Source organism: Mchenga conophoros, linkage group LG1 (assembly GCF_057382185.1).
Source record: "Mchenga conophoros isolate Kocher_MC1m ecotype Shallow Benthic linkage group LG1, M_conophoros_male_GT1.1, whole genome shotgun sequence".
Lineage (NCBI taxonomy): Eukaryota > Metazoa > Chordata > Actinopteri > Cichliformes > Cichlidae > Mchenga > Mchenga conophoros.
Genome location: NC_140526.1, coordinates 7,396,102 through 7,404,613, shown reverse-complemented (window position 1 = coordinate 7,404,613; position 8,512 = coordinate 7,396,102). Strand labels below are relative to the sequence as shown.

At 41.6% G+C, this 8,512-nt stretch overlaps 1 long non-coding RNA gene across 1 annotated transcript; it reads left to right on the top strand.

Annotated features, from left to right (window-relative positions):
• Positions 1-891: 891 nt before the first annotated feature.
• LOC146582844 (uncharacterized) lies at positions 892-7,769 on the top strand. The gene is made up of 2 exons (XR_014888187.1): positions 892-1,686; positions 3,017-7,769. It is a non-coding gene; the product is annotated as an uncharacterized LOC146582844 (long non-coding RNA).
• Positions 7,770-8,512: the final 743 nt, after the last annotated feature.

Below are 8,512 nucleotides of genomic sequence, written 5' to 3'. Positions count from 1 at the left end.
TAACAAGTATGTCTTTGGACTGAGGGAGAAAACTCATGCAGGCCAAGGGAGAACATGCAAAGTCAGCATGTACATGCCTCCGCTGAACTTAACGATTGAACCAAAAACCTGACCCCTGTGTTTACTAATGATATCCTAATAATACTTAAACATTAGGTGATATTTATTGTCCACTTGGAGGCAGAAATGTGTTTGACATGTGAGTTTGACGTGCTATCTTATAATGAAGTTAAACTTACAATTGTGTCATTTATTAATTCTAGTGTGCAGTTGTAGCAGCTAAAGATTCTTTAGTGACCAATGTTCGGTGCCCTGATTACCAATAATACCTTGCTGTGATCATATTACATCTACAATATTGTGGAAATGTGGAGATTGAGAGGTGTGGACCCAGGCGCAGACAATAATGCAATAGAAAGAGTTTCAAACTGAAAATGAGCCTTTATTGTAGCTGTAAGAATTACTACAAAACCACTAACAAAAACCTAAACTGGGGACAGCTAAACATGAAACTAGAAACATAAAACTAAACAACCTGAAACATGGAAATGTAGCTGGAGAGACACTGGGGAAGATGAGCAGGATGACCAACAGGCATAATACACAGAATGATATGCAGATGCTCCGACGAAACACAGCGGAAACCACACACGCAATATACACACAAGGTAACAAGGATATGGCATACAGGAGGGAGAAACAGCTGAACCTTATTAGACAAGACAACGGGGAAGCAAAAGCCAAAACACTGAACACCGGACATGGGACTCTCCAAAGTAAAACAGGAAATACAAGACAGAAAACCACAATTCCCAGAATAAAACTCAAATCAAAAACACGAGACCAGGACCATGAAAGGAAAAGTCTAGAACCACTACTCATTTTGTTAGATTTGTATTGTTGATTGTCATTTATGCTTAGAAATATTTACTCATATATGCTTAGAAGTGTATATAATCATTGGTGGATTGAAAGGATGTTTCATCCTAAAGTAACAGCTCTGTGTAGCATGAAGGGGGAGTGCGTTCACTCCCTCTACAGAGTGTTCCGGCATAGATTACACACCTCCTAGGAAAGGCCGTATCTTCTCTTGCTGATATATGGTATAGCAAACACACGTATATCTGTTTAAGTATAAGAGCCTTTTGTTCAGATGGACCGCTAGACTCCTGGCACCAGCTTTGGGGAGTCTTCACAGGGTCACATCTGGACCTCACACACACACACACACACACACACACACACACACAGACAGTATTCTTTGTTCACATGTATACCTATGTAAGATGTCATATGTTAATGACCCTATGCATATTCATGTAACCACAATAAAAGGAGTGCTATGGGGAGCCTGGCTGAGAGTCTGACGGAGGCTAGGTGGTGGGACGACACTCGGCCCCAGCCAGATTTCCCTCATGCATGAGTAAACCAGCCTGCTTGTGTCTTGCTTTGCAGTGTAATTATATTGTCTTCAACGTTCCAGCGGATAGGTACAAGCTACAAACCTATCATTAATTGGTCCTTCGATGCCGGAGCCCTGGGATCGCATTCACCGAGGGGGGGGAGAGGCACGCTGAAAGACTGACGTCAGCCAGGAAGTTCCTGTGGATTCGCTGTCTGTCCTTTCTCCTCGATGAATGACGATCGGCGGGATTCGAGGCTACATTACACGCTAAGCAACACCGAGTAAGTTTAAGTCTTTGCCGCTGTGTGCAGCAAAGCACGCGGTCACTGTGTGAGACTGCGTTGTAAGTCTTTGCCGCTGTGTGCAGCAAAGCACGCATCCACTGTGTGAGGTTGCGTTGAAAGTCTTTATCACTGTGTGCGATAAAGCGCGTGATCACTGCTATGTAAGTCTTTGCCACTGTGTGTGGCAGAGCACGTGGTCACTGTGTGAGACTGCGTTGAGACAATAGGCCTAATTTTTGTTGGTTGTGAGTGAGGATATTTGTTGTTGTTGTTGTTGTTGTGTGAGTGTGTGCGGAGTAGAACACGTGGTCTGCGACACCGACTGTTGTTGTTATCATGGTTTCCTAAGCAGCCAGGAGTGTGTGGAAAAGGCCAGCCCACATCAGCAGCTGTGCTCTGGTGGGTGGCTTTCCCCCCACCCCTTGCTGACACAAAATGTTAACTCTTTAGCTTGCCCTGTTCGACAACAGCCTGTGTGCCAAACCATTGAGGTGGATAGTTGTTAAAAGTAACCTACATTAAGCTTGTGGTTGCTCAAATTCAGTACAATGACATGTGAGGTGAAGTGATATAGGTAAATATTTAAACTCATGAAGTGCATAGAGGCACTTGACCTGTGTGGAAGACTGTCGTCTTATTATGAGCCATTGTTGAGATATAGAGCACATCTGTGAAAACAACTAATATGCTGCAACTACTGTGTGATGTCGCGTTGCAGTTTTGTTTTTGTTTTTTGAGCTGATGAGCAAGCTACACATTATCAGCTCAAGAGCTATCTGAGAACTACTCAAAGAGAGGGGAAACAGAGAGTGTGCAGCGTTTCCATGAGCAGTTTTTCTGCACCTTGACTAGTGTGTGTGTAGCATCAGCATCATGTTTTTGTTTATTTGTTTTGTTGGATTAAAAATAATTAAATAAACTGGTGATCATGCCTATGGATCACCATGGCACATATCTCCAGCCATATGATTTATTTATGCAGATGAAAAAGTGAGTGTGAATGTGTCTGACATCACAGTGTTTTTGTGCACTGTGCAAAAGTAATTGCCTTTGATTGTGAGTGAGAGCAGTGATTTTGCGGATCACAAGCTATTGTAAAGGAAAAAAAAAAAAAAGAGTGAAAAAGAGACAAATTACATTGTAGACGAAGAAAAATAATCATAGGAAAAAGGTTTTGTGTTGATCAGCCAAAAAACAACTACAATGTCATTTTCTGCTTTAAGAAAGGATTGTTCACACAAACACGGACAGAGAGAGAGAGAGAGAGAGAGATGTGTGTTGATTAAGCAGTGATGATAATGAACATGTCTTAGTTTGTCACTTTCAGGTGAAAAGCAGACCTGTATCAATTTTCCACATGCAGCGGTCGGACGGAAGAAATTTATAGTTAAACATCATTGGAAACATGCAGGCCAAGTTCTGGCTGACTTATATACAGCGCAATGTGTTTCTCAACCTCACAAACTCACAAGCAAGCTCACTCCTCCCTGAAGAATGCAGCTCCAAAGCAATAACATGGCAGATAAAGAGACAGCATCAAGTCCTGAGCAAAAAGTCTCAGCAAGCAGCAGCAATGTGGACAAACAGCATCAGAGAAGAGCAAACCCATCATCCTGACTGATCGGATGAATGGCACTGTGTTTACAACAAGCTGCAACTTCACTATGCATGTGAAGAAAACTTTTGAGGAGAACTGAGGAGACTGTTGGAGTTTGACATTTGCCACCTGTGGAGTAAAATGGCAAGAAGAGACAGTGGAACACAGGACAAAGCTGAAGGAGAACTGCCGGCTGGGGACTGTTGCAAGTGGGAGAGGACAACAGAGTGAGATGACAACAGAGTGAGAGTAAGTGGAAACACAGAGGAATGCTGTTATTAAATGTGGGAAATCAAAATTTGGGTTAGCAAATCTGGGGAAAAGAAAACTGACTGCTTAAGTTGGAAAATTGTGAAGGAGTCTGAAACAAATAGAAACATACAAAATCACACAAACAAGCAGAACATGAATTAACTTTACTAACAATTCCAAACACAAAATGACTCATGAAGACTCATAGCACATTAGTTAAGAAATGATCAAATAATAGCAGAGAAGTGTGTAGGAAAGGCAGCTTTAAGAACATGCTCTGCTGGATATGCAGCTCCACAGACATGCATTAGACCTGTCTAATTACACAAACCTGCAATGAAAATTAGTTTGTTATCTTTCATCAGTGTTAAAATAGTGTCAATTTAGCAGACACTTGTTATCAAATACTGAATTTATCCTAAAAAAAATTGACTCTCCAAGTTGCAGGACAACAATTTAACCTTTGTGGGGAAAAAAAAAAAATCCTGGTTTGATAAATCAATGATCAGGCAATAAATTTAGTGTTAAAATGGTAAATTGGGAGAAGCTTCCTGCTTGATTGATGCAGCAAGTAATTTACTGTATGAGGGAAATTGTCTTTTGTGATACTATTTTGAACATGCTTTCCTGTTGTCCTGTCAACTTAGTGGGTTAATGGCTGATATGCAAATTAGTTGATCGGTTTTAGATTAATGAAAGGTGACTGAATTCTAGCACGAGTGGATGAGATGTGTTTGAGTGGAAACTCTAAAACACTGAGTTCCCTGCTTTGATGTGCGAGTGAATTCTGTATCTAGATATACAACTCTGAATACGTCAGAACAAACGTCTTTTGTGAAGTGCATGACAGCATGTCACATGTTTTATGATGAAGGGAAAAAGGAAAATTGAATAAAATAGATCTGTGGCCTAAATGAGTGAAGAGCACAGACCTGGTGATTAAACTCATAAGTTAATAAGACATTAGACTGTTGTGTGTTGTGCAGCTGATGGTTGGTTTGGAGTGAATCTAGCTGATGATTCTTCTCCTGTTGTGAAGTTGATGAGGAGCTTGTGTCATGACTTAACAAGGCCTTTTTATTTTGATACTTTCACAGTGCACTGAAAGTTTGGTTTGATAATTTGTTATTTTTCATTTTTTATCTTTTGAACAGGCACTGATTTTGTTTGTTTATTTCTTTTCTTTAAGCAGATCTGCACGTCGGGAATTGAAAGTGCTATACGACCGATCGAGAAAGCCACTTATTTGGGACAATTATGTCCCAGCCTAAAAAAAAAAAGGATTCAGCGAGCATTACAGTTCTTCATGTGGTTTGCTCACATGATTTATGCCAGGACACCTGGTTGATGTTTTTCCTACTACAGGATTTTTGGGTTTATGTGTGAGGAAAACTGTGTTTACAGGTTATGAGTGGTGATGCTGTTACACTGTGTTTTGGGAAAATGTGACGTTACTTTGATGGTTGATTTTATGGTGTTTTTATGGCACCTCTGGAACCTGTTGACCTGTGTCTGACCTCCATCTGACCACAGTCAATGTGTATTGCTAATGTTTGTTTCTTTGAGAATGCTGTGGAAGATTCAGCTGAAACGGACAAGTGACATGAGTAAAACAAATAAGAGATTACGGTATTTATGGAATAGTTTATTATGGGCTCTTTGCTGGCCACTTTGAGCCCATAATAATAATAATATGTGAGTGGAGTGACTTTGCTTAAGAGAAGTCACCGATTACATTAATGTTAACTGAGCACATGGGATGATCCATGTTTGAGGCGAATTATGGTAACAATAGTGATTTAATGATTTGAGAAAACCTGCACATGACACTTGTCTTGCCCGTGCTGAATGCTTATTACTCTTTTGATATAATTGTTTATACGTGTGAAGTTTGATTTTATTTCCAGATCTTATGTATGCAGGCTCCTGGTGGAGCCAGTTTTTAAGACAGGGATCCAGGTTTGGTGAGTTGACGCATGAGAGTGTCCATGCGTCAAGAGGTGGGGTCCAGAATTAACATTAAACAATGTTTACTATTATTGTTGCAGTGATTTGTGTGATTAGCCGTTTATTTACAAGTATTAAACCTATGCAAGTGGTGCATCCATGTTCAGATGAGGCTTTGATGGCCTATAAGTGAAGTTCACTGAACTAAAGAATGTGGTTTGATGATTGTTGACATGCTCTCCAAATAGAAGTTTTTCTGAAATACAGGTGCAGCAGTGAGAAGCAAGAAACATTCCAGGCATAGCCCAGGCAGTGGTTGAGGTCAAAGGTCAAGCTGGTTGGGGCCCATCATGAGATCAGACCTTGGAGCCACTGCAAAGAGGTCGAGGTCCCAGGAAACCCCAGCACCCCCAAGACAGCACAATAGAGAAATCTCACACTTGGTTGTTTCAGTGGTGAGGGGGGAGTGCTGATTGAGCCCCCGTAGGGTAAGCTCGCACTTCAACCTCCAGCCTCTGATCAACTCTAAGGCAACCAAGTGCGAGGCGTGACGGCTGAATCAGCTGAACCAGGAGGAAGGCGGAGAAGCTGAGTGTTTTGAGACAGATCCAGCAGGCCCAAAATCAGGACTATGCGTGACGAAAAGGAGTGCCTGAGAGGATCGTCCACAAGATGGGAGCTGAGGCCAGGAGAGAGGCTTCAGGAGGATCAGAGATCATCTTCAGCACAGCAGACATGACACAGAGAGCTGTGCTACTGAGCTTCCAGGAGATTTTAAATAAAATGAAAGATTCAATATTGACGCTGAGGAAGACAACTAAGGTGTACGACGTGCTCTGCCTTAAACCTTCAGCAGCGTTGGAACATGAAAACTCGAGGGATGAGGAGCGTGCCAAGCTCCATCGACAGCGCAGAAGGAGGTCGAGGATGACATCATGATTCTGTGAAAGCACAGGAACCAGAAGCTATGGTGGTGATGACAGCAATTTCCTATGAACATCACCTAATGCGGTGCCACTATACTGTACATACGATGACACTCTGAAGGCTGCTGGGATCATAACAGCAGTAAGACAACTGAACCCTGCACCCTTTCCACAGAGGTGTTTCTCTGCAGAGCGTGGACAATGAAGGAGTCATAAATATCCCCCTCACAGGACGAAGGCCTGAAGTGAGGTAATGGGAGGCCATAAAACTAGAGTGCTGAGAGGTCTGCAGCTCTGGAAATAGCTGAGACCCATGTTGACAAACAACAAAACCAACTGGTATGTTTGAATGTTTATTCTACATACATTTGGACTCTGGTCCTATGGACAATGATGGAAACATCTGGAAGAGACATTCATGACGCCCTGCAGAGCTCAAACCACCCTGCAGAGAGACATGTGATTTGCACACCCGCAGGAAGCATCACCAAGCTGAGATGTTTTTGAAAATGTTACTTTCTTATTTTCACTATTAAATTAACAATTTCTTTGTTTGCTTGTAGGATGCAGTTTGCCATGAGATGAGATCAATGAGGAATGAGATAACTGCTAATACATTTGTTAAACTGTGTATTTTTTCAGTAATTTAGGGTGGTTTGACATATGCTGAATATAACAATGTTTGCATTGAAACTGTCAGACATGAGGTATTCATAACTGGGAACTTTTCAAGCATAAAGGTCAAAAAGGGGGGAAATGTTAGATTTGTATTGTTGATTGTCATTTATGCTTAGAAATATTTACTCATATATGCTTAGAAGTGTATATAATCATTGGTGGATTGAAAGGATGTTTCATCCTAAAGTAACAGCTCTGTGTAGCATGAAGGGGGAGTGCGTTCACTCCCTCTACAGAGTGTTCCGGCATAGATTACACACCTCCTAGGAAAGGCCGTATCTTCTCTTGCTGATATATGGTATAGCAAACACACGTATATCTGTTTAAGTATAAGAGCCTTTTGTTCAGATGGACCGCTAGACTCCTGGCACCAGCTTTGGGGAGTCTTCACAGGGTCACATCTGGACCTCACACACACACACACACACACACACACACACACACACACACACACACACACACACACACACACACACACACACACACACACACACACACAGACAGTATTCTTTGTTCACATGTATACCTATGTAAGATGTCATATGTTAATGACCCTATGCATATTCATGTAACCACAATAAAAGGAGTGCTATGGGGAGCCTGGCTGAGAGTCTGATGGAGGCTAGGTGGTGGGACGACACTTGGCTCCAGCCAGATTTCCCTCATGCATGAGTAAACCAGCCTGCTTGTGTCTTGCTTTGCAGTGTAATTATATTGTCTTCAACGTTCCAGCGGATAGGTACAAGCTACAAACCTATCACATTTCTTGGTATCTTTCATTTCCCAAGAACATGAAATAGGTGCACTGATTGGATTTATAGAGTTCTAATGAGCCTGAAAGTCAATATTTGGTATGACCACCTTTATTCTTCAACACAGCCTAAACTCTCTTATTTAACCTTTCTTTACATTTCTTTAAGTGGTCTTGAGGAATAGTTCTCCAGGCTTCTTGAAGGATATTCCAAATGTCTTTTTTTTTGGATGTTGGCTGCCTTCTGATCCATTCTCTGTGAAGATGACTCCAAATTTCTTCAGCAATTTTGGGGTCCAGGCTTTAGAGAGACCAATGACAGTGTTCCATTGTTTGTTTTCTTATTCTTGTTTTTCAAATGATATTGGATGGTGAATCAAAATCCAACTTTATTTTAACAAGATCCCAGTACCACTGACTGAAATGTAGCCCCATGACATTCACCATCTCTTAGAGGTAGCAGTAGACACTCAGTGTAGTGGCGAATTTCTGTCCCATTGGACAGAAATGGGACAGAAATTGGCTCTAACACTCAGTGTTGTACCTCTCTCCTGATGACAAAGAAGACCTGTTGCCACTGATTTTCATTCCAGGTTAATTAAATTGGCATACATCCACCTTTGTTCCCTTTTTCCCTTCCTTTAAAATGGTTTCTTGACAGGCGCCCTTCCT